This window comes from Lepidochelys kempii, chromosome 5 (genome assembly GCF_965140265.1).
Source record: "Lepidochelys kempii isolate rLepKem1 chromosome 5, rLepKem1.hap2, whole genome shotgun sequence".
NCBI classification, from domain to species: Eukaryota; Metazoa; Chordata; order Testudines; family Cheloniidae; genus Lepidochelys; species Lepidochelys kempii.
The window spans coordinates 67,803,335-67,821,740 of record NC_133260.1 but is presented as its reverse complement, the minus strand read 5'-3'; positions in this window follow the sequence as shown (position 1 = coordinate 67,821,740).

The following is an 18,406-nucleotide window of genomic DNA, read 5'->3' as shown; positions in this document are numbered from 1 at the left end:
TCCCAGAGAGCTGAAGTCCTGATAGCAGCCCTGTCAGGGTTCCTTCCCCACTCTGAACTCTGGGGTACAGATGTGGGGATGTGCATGCAAGACCCCCTAAACTTATTTTTACCAGCTTAGGTTAAAAACTTTCCCAAGGCACAAATTACATCTTGTCCTTGAACAGTATGCTGCCACCACCAAGTGATTTAGACAAAGAATCAGGGAAAGGACCACTTGAAGTCCTATTCCCCCAAAATATTCCCCCAAGCCCTACACCCCATTTCCTGGGGAAGGCTTGAGAATAATATCCTCACCAATTGGTACAGGTGAACACAGACCCACCCTTGGATCTTAAGAACAATGAAAAATCAATCAGGTTCTTAAAAGAAGAGTTTATTTAAAAAAAGATAAAAGAATCACCTCTGTAAAATTAGGATGGAAGATAACTTTACAAGGTAACAAAAAGATTCAAAACACAGAGGATTTCCCCTCCAGACAAAACTTTAAAGTTACAAAAACAGGGATAAACCCCCCTCTTAGCACAGGGACAATTCACAAGTTAAAACAAAAGATACTCTAATGCATTTCCTTGCTATTACTTACTATTTCTGTAATATTAGCTCTATCATTTCAGTGGGAGCTGGATTACTTGCTTGGTCTCTCCCTTTGTCTCCGCGGAGAACACACACAGAGCAGCAAACGAAAGTCTTCCCCACTCCTCCCCCCAGATTTGAAAGTATCTTCTTTCCCCACTGGTCCTTCCGGTCAGGTGCCAACCAGGTTATCTGAGCGTCTTAATCCTTTACAGGTAAGGATAGATTTTATGCTACCCTTAGCTGTATATTTATGACAAGCCCCCTTTGTGTTTATAGAGGTTGAGAACTTCCATGGGGCTGGGAGTATGTCAGAGTGAGAGAGTCAGTCTCTCAGGTAGGTAGTTCCCGAGCAACTTAACTGTTAACAGCATCAGATGAACAGGTTCTCAGCTGCATTCTGGGGAATCACAAGCTTTTCTTGTTGTGACTGACTATAGCATAGTACCATTTTAATTTCCTTAGAACCCCAAAGCAATAAATAAGTGGCTATGTTGCTACTTATAGACTCAGGGCTTTTTTACTTCTTTTTTTCTCTTCCTTGCTGCTCTCTTTAATCTCATTGTTTCTGGATTTTCAATTTCTTGCCTAAATGAACTCCTTGTCCATGTACACACAAGTGCTGAATCACAAAATAAGAGTTCTTCCTCTAATTGACATCAAAACCAGTTAGCTTAATCCAATTTTAGATTGCTCCAGCTTTTTCCTCAAGAAATTCTGTACTATCCTATTTTAATCATGATCAGAATATAACTAGCCTTTCCATTTGAATTATCACTCAGAACATGTCCATGAGGAGAGTCTAATCTGGACATGTGAAGAAAACAAGATTAGTATCACTCATTCTCTCTGTGTGTGCCTGTTTGTGTCTGCACTGTACGTGTGGATGCTACAAGAAAGCCACAATCAAATAGTATAGGAAATATTAGTTTAATGTGATATCCAGTAGCTGTTTTGTGATTTATCATGCACTACAATATTTCACCAATATCAGTGGTGAGCTGGAGCCAGTTCGCACCAGTTCACTGGAACTGGTTGTTAAATTTAGAAGCCCTTTTAGAACCAGTTGTCCCCCGAGAGACAACCGGTTCTAAAAGGGCTTCTAAATTTAACATCTGGCCAAAAGTGGTGCCTTAGGTCCGACTCCGTGGATGCTCAGGGGCTGGAGCACCCACGGGGAAAATTTGGTGGGTGCAGAGCAGCCACCGGCAGCTCCCCGCCCCATCCCGCGCCAGGCCCCAGCTCACCTCTGCTCTGCCCCCGCCTCCTCCCCTGAATGCGCCGCCCCGCTCTGCTTCTCCACGCCCCGGCTTCCCGCGAATCAGCTGTTCTCCCGTGAAGCCGTGGAGGGCTGAAAATCAAGCAGCGGCTTTGCGCTCAGGTCCAAGGAGGCAGAGTGGAGCTCGTGCGGGGGGAGGGGGGGCGCAAGGAGGGCCACCCGCGTTGCAGCAGGTAACCCGGGGGGTGGGCGGGGGCGCAGGGGAACCGCTCCCCACCCCAGCTCACTTCCGCCTCCCTGGGCCTGAGCGCCAAGCTGCCGCCTGCTTCTCAGTCCTCCCAGGCTTTCTGCGTGAACAGCTGATTGGCGGGAAGCCGGGGGAGGGGGTGGAGAAGCAGAGCAGGGCGGCTCATTCAGGGGAGGAGGCGGAGATGGAGCAGAGGTGAGCTGGGGCCGGGCGTGGTGCAGGGCAGGGCAGGGAGCTGCCGGTGGGTGCTCTGCACCCACCAAATTTTCCCCGTGGGTGCTCCAGCCCCAGAGCACCCATGGAATTGGCGCCTAAAGTGCCAATTTTGCTATGATCAGTGCGGGGAGCGGCCACTTCCCCTGCTCCCCCAGCTATGCTACCCCAACCCTAGGAGCCAGAGGTACCTGCTGCCCCAGGTATGCACCGCCGGGACTCCCCACCTCGCTCCCCGGCAGGTTCCTCTGGCTCTTAGGTGCAGGAAACTCACTACGGTGGCCCACGAGATCCTCTTGCCCAGTTCTGGGGGCAGTCAGGGGACGGGGTGGATGGGGTAGGGGTCCTAGGGGGGGCGTCAAGGAAAGCAGGGGGTTGGATGGGGCAGGAGTCCCCGGGAGCGGGCCACGACACCCTCGTGGGGTGAGGAGGGAACCGGTTGTTAAGATTTTGTCATTTCATCACTGATCAATATGGTACCAAACCTTCAAATTATTATTTTTCCAGCAATAGAATTCTAAAGTAAATGTGATTTCCTAAGTTACTGGTCATTATGTGGTGATTTAGGCAAGCAAATAATAACTGAACAGGATTTAAAAGCAAAGGTATTATGATGTTATACTGGAGGGAGCCTGGTTGCCTCATCTGAAGCTTTTTGGACTCAGAGGTTCAGATACAGGGAATGAGACTACTGCATGAAAGTCACACTTAACATCTCTAATCAGCCACATTTAGTAATTAGGCAAGCAACTAATCACACAGGTATCTGTGCTGTTTCTCTCTATTGGCCTGTAAGCCTCAGTGGAAGCTTGTTGTATTTATTGAGAAGTAAATCAACATTAACATGCTTCAAGCAACAGCATGTTTTTTAATTCTCCATTACAATTTCAAAGCAACTGCCTTTCTAGATAATACAATTCCCTGTTACACTTTTATGGCAGTGGGACTGACTTGCAACCTGAATGTTAAGAGAAAAGATGTCTGACTGGCAGATAACTTTGTTTGCATCTTCTTACTTGGTAAAAATAACAATGAAAGAATTCTGCAGAAGAGCTACTTCAAAAATGAATAGGAAACATCTTGTAAATTGCCAAAACATTTAGATGACCTACAAGAAATGTACCAACTAATGATGGCTAAGTCAGAGGGGCAGTTAGGAATACCTGATTTAAATTTATTTACACAAAAATACTTGCAAATGAAATGGAACTATCAAGTTGTAAAATATTTAGCCCAGGTAACCATGTGATCTTATTACCATTTTTATTCTCTAACCTCTTTTTCTCCTGATGCTTGGTAACAATGCAATTGTTGTGTCTTGTTGCAAGTTAGGCACTGATCCTGCAAAGGACATAATCATATGAATAGGCCCATTGATTTTGGCACATGCAGGATTTGGATCTGAAATTAAATATTCCCTGGGACCAGGACCACATTTTCCTGTGATGGCACAATGCCTGGCATAATGAGGCCCTGATCCTGACTGAAGGTACCACAATACAAATACATACATACATAAAAAAGTTTATGGGGATCTGAAAAATCTGAAGGATTTCTAGGTTATGGTCTGGAATCATCTTTTGGCTTAAAACAACTGACTAAAATTAAAAGTGAGGTGACAGATTTTTTTGGTAATTAATGGAGATGTGTTTACTTCAAACATTCTGAATCTTTTAAATGGCTATTCAAATCCATTGGGCGGGGGGAAGGGAGAAAGATATCTACTGAAGTAGAGAGCAGCCCTTAAAAGTTGTGCAGTTAATGAGCCCTCAGTGCACAACAGCAACAGACAGACTGGGCTGCATACTTCACAGACTAACTGGACTCAGCAAACAACAAAAACAATGAATGTAAGGGTGTATCTACACTACGAAATTAGGTCAAATTTATAGAAGTCGTTTTTTTAGAAAGCGTTTTTATACAGTCTATTGTGTGTGTCCCCACACAAATTCTCTAAGTGCATTTAGTCGGCGGAGTGCGTCCACACTACCGAGGCAACCGTCGACTTCCGGAGCATTGCACTGTGGGTAGCTATCCCACAGTTCCCGCAGTCTCTGCCCCCCATTTGAATTCTGGGTTGAAATCCCAATGTCTGATGGGGCAAAAACATTGTTGCAGGTGGTTCTGGGTACATATCATCAGCCCCCACTTCCCTCCCTCTCGCCGTGACAGCAACAACAGACAATTGTTTTGCGCCTTTTTTCCTGAGTTACCCATGCAGATGCCATACCATGTCAAGCATGGAGTCTGCTCAGCTCACCATCACCGTATGTCTCCTGGGTGCTGGCAGACATGGTACGGCATTGCTACTCAACAGTAGCTCATTGCCTTTTGACAGGAGATGGTGCAGTATGACTGGTAGCCATCATTGTCGTACTCCTGGGTGCTCTTTTAGCCGACCTTGGTGAGGTCGGTCAGGGGCACCTGGGCAGACATGGGAGTGACTCAGCCAGGTCATTTCCCTTTTTAAAGTTTTGTCTCATGGAGATTCAGTCCTGCCGGCAGTTGTACTGCACCGTCTTCTGGAGAGCACCCAGAGGATGATGATGGCTAGCAGTCGTACTGCACTGTCTGCTGCCAGCCTAAGATATATAAAGATAGATGAAGTGGATCAAAACAAGAAGTAGACCAGATTTGTTTTGTTTTCATTTGTATTCATTTTCTCCCCCCTCCCTCCCTCTGTGAAATCAACAGCCTGCTAAACCCAGGGTTTTGAGTTCTATCCTTGAGGTGGCCATTCTGTTTCTCCTTGATGCAAAACCACCCCCTTTGTTGACTTTAATTCCTGTAAGCCAACCCTGTAAGCCATGTTGTCACTCGCCCCTCCCTCCGTCAGAGCAACGGTAGACAATCGTTTCGTGCCTTTTTTCAGCACAGATGCCATAGCACTGGGAACATGGAGCCCGCTCAGATCACTGTGGCAATTATGAGCACTATAAACACCGCACGCATTATCCAGCAGGATATAAAGAACCATAAGCTGCAAGAAAAGCAAAACCAGGCAAGGAGGAGGTGACTGCAGCGCGGTGACGAGAGTGATGAGGACATGGACATAGACTTCTCACAAGATATGGGCCCCTGCAATGTGCACATCATGGTGTCAATTGGGCAGGTTCATGGCATGGAACGCTGATTCTGGGCCCAGCAAACAGGCATAGATTGGTGGGACTGCATAGTGTTGAAGGTCTGGGGTGATTCCCAGTGGCTGCGAAACTTTTGCATGCATAAGGGCACTTTCATGGAACTTTGTGACTTGCCTTCCCCTGCCCTGAAGCGCAAGAATATCAAGATGAGAGCAGCCCTCACAGTTGAGAAGCGAGTGGTGATAGTCCCATGGAAGCTTGCAATGTCAGACAGCTACCGGTCAGTCAGGAATCAATTTGGAGTGGGAAAATCTATTGTGGGGGCTGCTGTGATCCCAGTAGCCAATGCAATCACTTTGCTACTGCTATCAAGGGTAGTGACTCTGGGAAATGTGCAGGTCATAGTGGATGGATTTGCTGCAGTGGGATTCATAGTGGATGGCTTTGCTGCAGTGGTGGGGCGACAGACGGAACCCATATTCCTATCTTGGCACCAGAGCACCAAGACAGCAAGTACATAAACCGACAGGGGTACTTTTCAGTGGTACTTCAGGCACTGGTGGATCACAAGGGATGTTTCACCAACATTAACGTGGGATGGCCGGGAAAGGTACATGACGCTCATATCTTCAGGAACTCTGGTCTGTTTCAACAGCTGCAGCAAGGGACTTACTTTCCAGACCAGAAAATAACTGTTGGGGATGTTGAAATGCCCATAGTTATCCCTGGGGATCCAGCCTACTCCTTAATACCATGGCTCATGAAGCCGTACACAGGCAGCCTGGACAGTAGTCAGGAGCTGTTCAACTATAGGCTGAGCAAGTGCAGAATGGTGGCAGAATGTGCATTTGAGCTTTTAAAAGCTCGCTGGCGCATTTTACTGGGTTGTTTAGACCTTATTGAAACAAATATTCCCACTGTTATTACTGCTTGCTGTGCACTCCACAATATCTGTGAGAGTAAGGGGGAGACATTTATGGAGGGTGGGAGGTTGAGGTAAATCACCTGGCCGCTGATTACGCGCAGCCAGACACCAGGGAGGTTAGAAGAGTACAGGAGGGCATGGTGCACATCAGAAAAGCTTTGAAAACCAGTTTCATGACTGGCCAGGCTACAGTGTGAAAGTTCTGTTTGTTTCTCCTTGATGGAAACCCCTCCCGCCTCCAGGTTCACTCTACTTTCCTGTAAGCTAAGCACCCTCCCCTCCCTCCTTAATCACCGCTTGCAGAGGCAATAAAGTCATTGTTGCTTTACATTCATGCATTCTTTATTTAGTCATCACACAAACAGGGGGATAACTGCCAAGGTAGTCCAGGGGTGGTGGTGGAGGAGGGAAGCACCAGGTGGGGTAGTGGAGGAGGGAAGGACAAGGCCACACAGCACTTTAAAAGTTTAAAAGTTTAAAAATTATTGGATGCCAGCCTTCTGTTGCTTGGGCAATCCTCTGGGGTGGAGTGGCTGGGTGGCCGGAGGCCCCCACACTGCATTCTTGGGTGTCTGGGTGAGGAGGCTATGGAACTTGGGGAGGAGGGCGGTTGGTTACACAGGGGCTGTAGCCACAGTCTGTGGTCCTGCTGCCTTTCCTGCAGCTCAATCATATGCTGGAGCATATGAGTTTGATCCTCCAGCAGCCTGAGCATTGACTCCTGTCTTTTTTCAGCAAGCTGACGCCACCTACCATCTTCAGCCCGCCACCTCTCCTCACGGTCATATTGTGTTTTCCTTCACTCTGAGATTGTCTGCCTCCACGTATTTTGCTGTGCTCTGTCAGTGTGGGAGAACAGCACGAGGTCAGAGAACATTTCATCACAAGTGTGGTTTTTTCACCTTCTAATCTTCACTAGCCTCTGGGAAGGAGAAACAAATGCAGCTGGTGGAGGGGAAAAAAGGGAGAGTGGTAGTTAAAAAGACACATTTTATAGAACAATGGGTACACTCTTTCAAGATAAACCTTGCTGTTAACATTACATAGCACATGTGCTTTCATTACAAGGTCACATTTTGCCTCTTATTGAGGGTATGCCGGTTTGGTGTGAGAGATCACTCACGCAGGGTCGGGCAACAGAATTCGGCTTGCAAGCAGCCATGGTAAGCCACAGTCCTTTGGCTTCTTTAACCTTCATAACATGTGGGAATGGTTTCAAACAGCAGCGCCCCCATTGCCCATACAAAGTAGCCATTGGGTTGGCCATTAAAAATGGATTGGCAATTTAAAAGGAGGGGCTGCGGTTTCTGGGTTAACATGCAGCCGAAACCCAACTAACTCCCCCCCCCAACACACACACACACACAATTCTCTGGGATGATGGCTTCACCCCTCCCCTCACCATGTGGCTAACAGCGGGGAAGATTTCTGTTCAGCCACAGGCAAACAGCCCAGCAGGAACGGGCACCTCTGACTGTCCGCTTACTAAAACCATCCTATTTCAACCAGGTGACCATGAATGATATCACTCTCCTGAGCATAACACAGAAAGATAAAGAACGGATGTTGTTTGAATGCCAGCAAACACTGGGACCATATGTTGCAATGCTTTGTTCTGCAATGATTCCCAACTATGTGCTACTGGCCTGGCGTGGTAAAGTGTCTTACCATGGAGGGCGGAATAAGGCTGCCCTCCCCAGAAACCTTTTGCAAAGGCTTTGGGAGTACATCCAGGAAAGCTTTATTGAGATGTGCCTGGAGGATTTCCACTCCATCCCCAGACACATTAACAGACTTTTCCAGTAGCTCTACTGGCCACAAATGTCAGGGAAAATTAATCATTAAACACTCTTGCTTTTAAACCATGTATAATATTTATAAAGGTACTCTCACCAGAGGTCCTTTCTCTGCCTTCAAGGTCCGGGAGCCCACCTTGGGTGGGTTCGGGGGGTACTGGCTCCAGGTCCAGGGTGATAAACAGATCCTGGCTGTTGGGGAAACCAGTTTCTCCACTTCCTTGCTGTGAGCTATCTACAACCTCTTCCTCATCATCATCTTCCTTGCTCCCAAAACCCACTTCTGTGTTGCCTCCCACTCCTTGGATGGAGTCAAAGCACAGGGTTGGGGTAGTGGTGGTTGCACCCCCTAGAATGGCACGCAGCTCATCATAGAAGCGGCATGTCTCGGGCTCTGAACCAGAGCAGCCATTTGCCTCTCTGGTTTTTTGGTAGGCTTGCCTGAGCTCCTTAATTTTTCATGTGGCACTGCTGCAGGTCCCTCTTATGGCCTCTGTCCTTCGTGCCATTGGAATTTTTTTCAAATATTTTGGCATTTCGTCTTTTCGAACGGAGTTCTGCCACCACGGATTTGCCTTCCCATACAGCGATCAGATCCCATACCTCCCATTCGATCCATGATGGAGCTCTTCGGAGATTCTGGGACTGCATGGTTTCCTGTGCTGATGGGCTCTGAATGGTGACCTGTGCAGGTGAGCTCGCCATGCTGGTCAAACAGGAAATGAGATTCAAAAGTTCGCGGGCCTTTTCCTGTCTACCTGGCCAGTGCATCTGAGTTGAGAGTGCTGTCCAGAGTGGTCACAACCGAGCACTCTGGGATAGCTCCCGGAGGCCAATACCATTGAATTGCATCCATACGACCCCAGATTCGACCAGGCAAGGTTGATTTCAGTGCTAATCCCCTCGTCAGGGGTGGAGTAAAGAAATCGATTTTAAGAGCCCTTTAAGTCGACAAAAAGGGCTTCGTCGTGTGGACGTCTGCAGGGTTAAATCGAGATAATGCTGCTAAATTCGACCTAAACTCGTAGTGTAGACCAGGGCCTAAGTCGTAAGCATGCTGAGGAATGAGAGGAAGAGGGAGTAAATCTCTAAATGAAACCGGGGAAAGGCAGAGCTGATGTTATTTTTACATATCTGAACTTAGTGAGAAAGGCCAAAGTCAACATCCTTGAGAAACTATTCCAATTAAGAAAGGAGCTGTAGAGAGCAGTTCGATTAAAAATAGGAAAAAATAAGTGTTTTCCTCCTTAAAACAATAGTACTTGGATCATAATTAGAAACATTTCTAGAATAAATGTCAAATAACGGAATGGGAATAGTAGAAAACTGAAGCGATACATCCTGTGCTTTCATTTCCCCCTCTAGCTTTTTACACATCAGAAAAGAAAAAGTCCTTAGTCTTTTCCAAAAAATCTTTATCTTTTGTTATTAGATACAAAAGTCTAAAGAACATGTAAAGAGGTGGCCAGAATGAAATAACACAGACGGGGATAGACAGAATCATTCTGAACAATAAACACACAGACAAGTTGAAAGAATAATAATAATAAAAAATCCTATCAATACCACAAGCCATTCATGAATGCTACTGAACAAAAATTGCTAGGAATGAGCAAGCCAACTATTGTGTAAGATATTCCATAACAAAAGACACCTTTTCAGTATTGAATTTATGTCTCAAAGATAGCCACACAAAGCCTATTAATTATACTGAATTCTTTTCATAAATACATTTTCAAGATCTGCCACACATTTATTTGTATCAGCTGTAGTGTTTTACAAGGCTTCCACTGAAAAATACATCACAGTTTTAAGGGGCTGATGTACTCAAATATCTGTGGATGTCCTGATAAGGCCTTGAAGGTAATGACTGTGGGGCACCTCCATTCACAATATAGGTCAGCCAAGAAGTAAAATGAGCCCACTTTCTGGGGAGCTAGGTTGCTGCTTTGTGGACAGGGTAGAAAAGGCAGCAAACTCTCATTTATTAGCTTATTCTAACAAGCACCTTATCCCTCTCCCACCCCAAGGATACACAAGTTCCTGGAGTTGCTACAGTGCTGGAAGTTTGACTTCTTTTTGGGGTCCTGAGAGGCAAAGAGGGAAGGTCCCAAACAACCTCTGGATCAGCTAAAATAATCATTCTCTCACTGGAAAGGGGTATCCCTGTCTCACTGGGAAAGAATAAGGACTCTTGGTCCTGGTCCATGGAAAGTATGGGCAGGCTTCAAGTTACACTTTTTGCCAGGCTCTCTTTTCTCCTGATCACCATTGGGTTTAGGGGTAAAAAGCAGTGAATCACCTCAATAAGCATTTCTCATTTCGTTGGTACAATTCCAGGATTGAGCACTCAGCTGAGCACTTAAAACAGCATCTATGGAATTCTTCAGTGTGTCAGGGGAGATCCAGATAAATCAGGAGATGCAGTAGGAAGAATCTGTGATGGCAACCTATGGAATGAGGGCATTCCTTAATAACTATGTGCTTTGAATAGCGTGGGGGATGGAGTGGCGGGGTTGAGAGGAAACTGCTATGAGACAGCCCCACTGTGGCTGATTTTTGTGTAATAGTAGCTTTTGGATGAGGAATTTAGCACAAAGTCTTACAAATATACAGTTTTAAACAAACATCACAAAATGGCACCACAGAAGGCAGCAAATATTTAAAAAGTGCAGCCACATTTTAAGCAAAATTACTGTGACTTCCTGCACATTCATCATATTCCCCCACCCCCCAAAAAAACAATAACAGCATGATTTCAGGAAAAAAATCATTTTGAATTTTCTACAATGTTAACTCCTTGGCACTGAAAATCTAGATTTCTTGATACTAAATAAATGCTACCAAATGAAGAGAAGCACAAAGAATTCTGGCCTTTTTCAGAAATGTATCAGGTTCTAGTTATGATAAAATCATAAAGAATCAACATGAAAAGAGAAGATTTTTAATTTTATATTTACTTTGTTTCAACATTTTCCTTTTTCTGATATTAGCTAAAGTGTTAGCTTAGAATAAGGAAACATTACTGGCTACGATTTGAATTTCCATTACTTAATTTTCTCACTAGTTTTAAGGGGAATTTGCACAGCTACAGTTTTCGTAGCTCTTTGTATAGTAAGATATATTATACAGATATTTTCACACATGGAATTTACAATACATTTGAATAGATATACTGCACATAAATCCAAACTAGAGTTTGGTTTTATATGAATCCTATATACTCACAATCAGCAGCATGCACAGGAATAAAAATTTGGCTGCTTTTGGATGGGCACTTTCTGTGCCCCCTGCTCCCCTTCTCCCAGCTGGAGGAGCTGGCTCTCCCCCTGTGGCTGGTGCCCCTGCTCACAATCTCTTAGTATCAAAGTAAAGAATTTGACTTTGGTAGTTCAGAGCTACATGGGATAACGGAGTAACCATTGTCTGCACAATAGTTCACATATGGTCTTTGAAATTAGAGCCTGTTTAACTGAAGAAAGGGATCTTGGGGTAGGACACCAGAGTATTGCATACGCTTGAATGACAACAGTTACTCATCTGTTATTTAAAGTAGCTGACTGGGCTATATTACACATATTTACTGAACACTAAATCCTAGGGTAGGGAGTCCTGTGACCTGGTAAATATTTTGAGTGTTTGGTTCCATATACTCAGCGTAGACCAGTGGTCCTCAAACTTTTTTTTATTGGTGACCCCTTCCACACAGCAAGCCTCTGAGTGTGACCCCCCCCCCCTTATTAATATTAATTTAATGTGGACATGGTCGACAGCCCGAGCGCTGCCAGGTACGGGGCTGACAGCTTGCGACCCCCAGATAATGACCTTGTGACCCCCTGAGGGGTTGTGACCTCCAGTTTGAGAACCCCTGGTATAGACCCCTTTATTTACACTGATACCTCAGTTGGGAAATCACATGAGTTAGGAGACTCTACCCAGTCCAAAGGCCTGTGCATACCAATACCCATAATTCATCCAACCAGTCAGCCTTCCATTCTTGTTCCAAGGGAGATACCCCATGCAGCACAATCCCCATAAGTTCCAAATAATGATTAAGTTGATTCCTGTTCTGCACAGAATCTGCCTTACCCTACTTATGCTCCAAATCAGTCACGGCTACTTTGACCATGGCTGTCAGAAGCAACTAACACAAATGAAATCCTGGCATGGGTGAGAGAAGGGAGACTAGTTCAGAAACCCATGCATGCATTCAGAAAGCAAACAATGAAATTCCTGCATTACACGAAGGTAAATCAGATTTCACCCCTTTAACATGGCCATTAATTGACCATAGATAAGGGACTGGCAATTGGCTGCCTGCTTGTTATTTTCCTGTTTTTGATTTTCCTTGTATTGATGAGTCTATGACCAATGCTCTCCCACAATGACCACAGTATGACTATGTATACGAGTTTGTGTAGGGCTTTCACATGTTCTGTACAGAGCTTATTTTGTGGTGCCTGTGCATGACAGGCTGGAGGAGACATGGACACGGGGGGATCCAGCAATGCACTAGATAAAGAGGGCTTCAGAACCGTTTCCTTGCCACAGTCTGTTGGAGGAATGTCGATCTCTGCTGCATTGCTGCACGTTTTCTCAGCACCTTGCTATTTTAGTTCTGTTTGGTGAATGCAATAATTCTTTCAAAGGATCCAAGCTCTGAGTTTCAAGTAGAGATGGAAGAAAAGCATTTGGGAATACACTATTGAACTATGTTTTCATGTTCAATATATTATGCGTAAGGACATAAGAAGGGCCATACTGGGTCAGACCAAAGGTCCATCTAGCCCAGTATCCTGTCTTCCAACGGTGGCCAAAGCCCTGGACAGAATGAACTGAATAGGTAACCATCAAGTGGCCCATCCCGTTACCCATTCCCAGCTTCTGGCAAACAGAGGTTAGGGACACCATCCCAGCCCATCCTGGCTTACAGCCATTGACGAACCTATCCTCCATGAACTTATCGTGTTCATTTTTATAACCCTGTCTTGGCCATCGCAACATCTTCTGGCAAGGAGTTCCACAGGTTCTTTGTGTGTTGTGTGAAAATGAATATGTTTTTACTGTTTGACCAGCTCTACATCCAATGGTTACTATAAATAACGTAAAACACTCAGCTCTGACAGAACATTTTTTATGCAGATGCCTCAATACTCTTTACAAAGCAACGTTATCACTTTTTTATAGATGGGGAACTGAGGCAGAAAGTTTAATGACTTGTCTCAAGTCACACAGCATGTCAGTAATAGACTTGGAACTAGAACACAGGACTCCTGACTCCTACTCCAATGCTTTGTCCTTTGGAACATGGGCCCTCCCAGAAAAGGAAGAAAAAAACATTTTAACTAGGCCCTTAAATTTAGCCTCTAAAATTTTCTCCCAGTTTTGCATGTGCAAAATCTACTGTGCTAAAACCAGCACATACATGTGCATACTGATTCCAGGCACACTTGCAAATGGGTTTTGCAGATTGAAATGTGGGGCTTTGCACATGCAAAATTGCAGTCAAAATTACAGAGGCTGCTTTTACAAAGTTAGGCCTTTAAGAGGTTAATTCCTACTCTAAAAATTGCTTAGTACAAGGATATGAAAATTGCTTACTTTTAGTGCCTGGCAGTTGGTATACTAAAATGAAAAGTAAAATCTTAATATTCACTCAACATATTTGCCAAAAAAAACCCAAAAACATTTCAGTGGTATCTGCAGAGCAGATGACAATAAAAATGGTGGGATTGTGCTTTCAAAGGGTGAGATGCAAAGGAAATATTCATGATTTCCAAAAATTGAGAATGAAGAAAAAATCCAGAGCAAAAAACAAAATGTCCATAATAATTAGTCTGAGGGCTCTGTAATTTAATCAAGATGTAAAGTTTCTGTACTTACTACCATTCAACCATATTTTTTTCCTGATCTTTCAGTAGTTGATCATTAATATTAGATGCCTGTAAGACTGATTACAAATGAACTGTGCAGGTTAAAATAAAAGGAAAAACTGGACTTTGTTGCTGCAGTAGAATAGCAGCATATATAGAACAAATGCCGAGATAAATAAGAACACTTTGTTTACACTGATGCTTCACTTCTTCATCTGATTATGAAAAGATTCTGATTTCAAAATGAAATACTTTTATCTGTGTGTCTATGGCAATATAAATCATTCCCTTATGGGTGTAATAATGCTGAGCAATGATAAAGTCATACAAACACATAATGAATACAAATGAAAGGTAATAGTTAGCTAAATAATTTGTGCTACATAGATGTATGAAACACTAATTTAAAAACTCATAGCAACCAAAGGGAATATCAGTGAGAAATAACCTAGAGCAAGAAAAAATCAGTTTGATGAATTGGGCTATATTAAAGAAGTTCCACTTCTCTCCCTCCCCTCAACTCCCAGCAACAGAAGAGATGGAACATTCCTGATAGAGAGTAATATTTTTATCCTCAGAAAAATGAAAAATTAGAGTCTTTTCCTTGAGGGGAGAACTTTGCATTAAAAACTGGTGATTCCTTTAGAGACGTTTTCAACATAAAGGATTTCAAGCTAAGTGAAGGAAGAAAAAAAATCAAAAAATTCATTTTACTTGGAGCATTTGAGTGGGAGGTGGGAAGAGATGAAACACAAGTGTGCGGGAGAGATGAAACACAAATGGCCCTAGGTGTTCCTCTCACTTTAGGTTTGGTGACATATTAGTTTGATTGGGCTCTGCCATTCATGTAAAATGATATGAAGGGTAATTAAAAATACTGCAGGTCAGTTGAATATTTAACCTATTTGCTTTTGTTAAGTTCTGTCTATGGAGCAGTCCAATTCCATATTCCCAGTCACTTCTCAGCTGTGATATGTAATGCATATATTTTATCATAATGAACATCCTTAAAGGCAGCAGACTGTCCTTGATCAGCATGCTGAGCTCCCAGTGAGCCTCTTCCTGCCCTGTGAAAGTGAATGGGAATTTTGCCCTTGACTTCAGTGGCAGCAGGACCTGACCCACTGATACTAATAACATGACACTGGCATAAAAAGACAGTGTGGGAGTGGGGAGGCCAGGATAGTGATGCAGTGTAGATCTGCTGCAGCATCTTTTCAGGTTGTGTAAGCCAGAATGAAAGAAAACATCAGAACACAAGCCAAAAGATAATGAGCCTGTTTCTCAAGTCACCTAAGAACTGATCTAAAGCCCATTTACATTTATGGAAAGATTTGTATTTACTTTTACAGGGCTTTGGATTAGTCCCATACTGTGATTTTACATTATTGTAACTTCAAATGATTTACATGAAGGTACTCCTGATTTACTCTGGTCTTGAAGGAGAATCAGACCTCATGTGTTTATAAAAGTGACTTTCTTAAATGACATGCAGCAGAGATAGGCATAACCTACAAATTTCAAAACCACATAGTGATTCATATGCCAGTTGCGAAGATGGCTTGGTGTTAGTCTATTTCTAACTTACACTTCTTCTTATGAGGTCACTTACTTGTAATTTGTAAAGAAATAAAATATGCTTTTAAGGAATATACATCCACAAATTGCCCAAGGAAAAAAAAGGTGATAAAACTGAATTTTCATCGACTGTTGAATTCATTTATCACTTTCATGGGCAAAAGACCATTCTTCAAAGACCAGTCGTCTTACCCACTTGGGCCAGTCACGTACAATGATATTAACCATGTTCCCTTGACTTACCCGACTAGGCATTTTTAATAGAACTGGTTAATAATTGATTAAATTTTAATTAAAAAATTTTACAAATTCAAGAAAATTGACAACTTTTTCTTACGTTTTATCCTCTCCCCAGTATTTCTACCATTTCTATAGCTGGTAGAAATGATCTAAAATTCAAATTTTCAATTTGAGTTTTGAAGAAAAAAAAAAGGAGGGTAGTTTGAAAAACAGTTTTTCAAAATGTCCTCTTTTTTTGACAACTCTATTGTTCTGTCACCAAACTGTGGGCTCTTGTCTTTCAAGTCTAACTCTGTAAACTTATATATGTAAAAGTGATAAGAAGAAAATGTATCACAAAATGTTATGAACTAAGACATTAATCATGTAAGCAAGTATGCATGTGCTTAAGTTGATGCACATGAGTAGTGTTGTTGAACACAATAGTATTATTCACATGTGCATACATATTTTTAATATCAGGGTCTATATTTTAGTCTCTAAATTTTCACACTATTTCCATATGCAATTACTGCAGCTTCACATGCAAATGTCCATGTGTGTACATAAATGGATCTATAATACATACAAAGCAATTTGTGCACTACCCGTTTCAGAGCTTAATGGAAAGCCCATTGAAGTCAATGGCAGCCTTTGCATTGATTTCAATGCTGGTTGGATCAAGCCACCAGGCCCACACAGAAAAATGTGCACAATGTTTTAAAGAAAAGTGAACATAAGTTTTTCCAGACTCACAGAAAAGGTCTGATGTGAGGGGTGAGTGAAGTTCTGTCAGTTATTATTTTATGCCATCTAGTTCTCCCATTTGGTAATTATGTTGCATCATGTCATTATGCTATTTGTTCAAATTACCCTTACATTATGATCAAATATTATTACTGGAACTTAGTATATTGCACGATGTATTTAATTGTCATTGTGTCAAACATTAATGATGTTGGATAATACCAAAGAATGAGTAATGTGCTGAATATTAGCAGAATGACATTTAAAATTTGATTTCTGGGTCATTAAGATATTTCTTTTCAAGTTTGGAAAAGCAGTTTAAAAGCCTCTTACATTTAGGTTTTAACAATATAGTTTTATGAGTCACAGAAGCAAAGAACAGCACCTGGAATTTTTTTTAAATGAAACTCTGATAGTCCAAAATGGCCAAAAGAAATGTATAGATTCTGCAGCCTAGTTGCTCAATTCTTCAACAAACTGATTTTTAAAAAAATCAGGGTCTAGAAAGACTCTTTGCCCTCAGTATGGGCACTATATCATAGAATCAGACAAGATTAGGGTTGGAAGAGACCTCAGGGGGTCATCTACTCCAACCCCCTGCTCAAAGCAGGACCAACCCCAACTAAATCATCCCAGCCAGGATGGGGCCTTAAAAACCTCTAAGGATGGAGATTCCACCACATCCCTAGGTAACCCATTCCAGTGCTTTGCTACCCTCCTAGTGAAATAGTGTTTCCTAATATCCAACCTAGACCTCCCCCAATGCAACCTGAGACCATTGCTCCTTGTTCTGTCATCTGCCACCACTGAGAACAGCCGAGCTCCATCCTCTTTGGAACCCCCCTTCGAGTAGTTGAAGGCTGCTATCAAATCCCCCCTCACTCTTCTCTTCTGTAGACTAAACAAGCACAGTTCCCTCAGCCTCTCCTCACAAGTCATGTGCCCAGCCCCCTGATCATTTTTGTTTCCCTCCACTGGACTCTTTCCAATTTGTCCTTTTTGTAGTGGGGGGCTCAAAACTGTATGCAATACTCCAGATGTGGCCTCACCAGTGCCGAATAGAGGGAAATAATCACTTCCCTCGATCTGCTGGCAATGCTCCTACTAATGCAGCCCAATATGCTGTTAGGCTTCTTGGCAACAAGGGCACACTGCTGACTCATATCCAGCTTCTTGTCCATTGTAATCCCCAGGTCCTTTTCTGCAGAACTGCTGCTTAGCCAATCGGTCCCCAGCCTGTAGCGGTGCATAGGATTCTTCCTTCCAAAGTGCAGGACTCTGCACTTGTCCTTGTTGAACTTCATCAGATTTCTTTTGACCCAATCCTCCTATCTGTCTAGATCACTCTGGACCCTATCCCTACCCTCCATCGTATCTACCTTTCCCCCCCAGCTTAGTGTCATCTGCAAATTTGCTGAGGGTGCAATCTATGTCCTGAGCAAATGGCAGCATTGAGCTGTGCAACCCCAGGAGCAGGTATGGGAAGAATTTGGGACTCAGAATGTCACAATTCTGTTCCTGGTTATCTTTTGCTCCCAGAATGAAATAACTCAGAGCATTTCTACACTTGGAAATTTACTGCAATAACTATTCTGGAATAGTTATTATTCCAGAATAGTTATTTTAATATAATCCCGTGTGGGGACACAATTGCTCCAGAATGAGAGTGACTCTTTCCAATTCAGCTTAATTCACCTTGGATACTCAGCTGGTGTAAACTGGTGTAGTTTGACTGAAGTCAATGGCTCTATTCTGATTTACAACAACTGACAAGATTTGAATCTCTACATCTTAAAAATTAGTCCATCAACAATGAATGTTTATCATAATCTACTTTCTTTGCTCATTTATCCAACATTTTTTCCTTTTTTGTTCCGTTTATTACTCATGCAAGACTTCTCTCTCTCTCCATCCTTTTTTCCTTGTTCTCG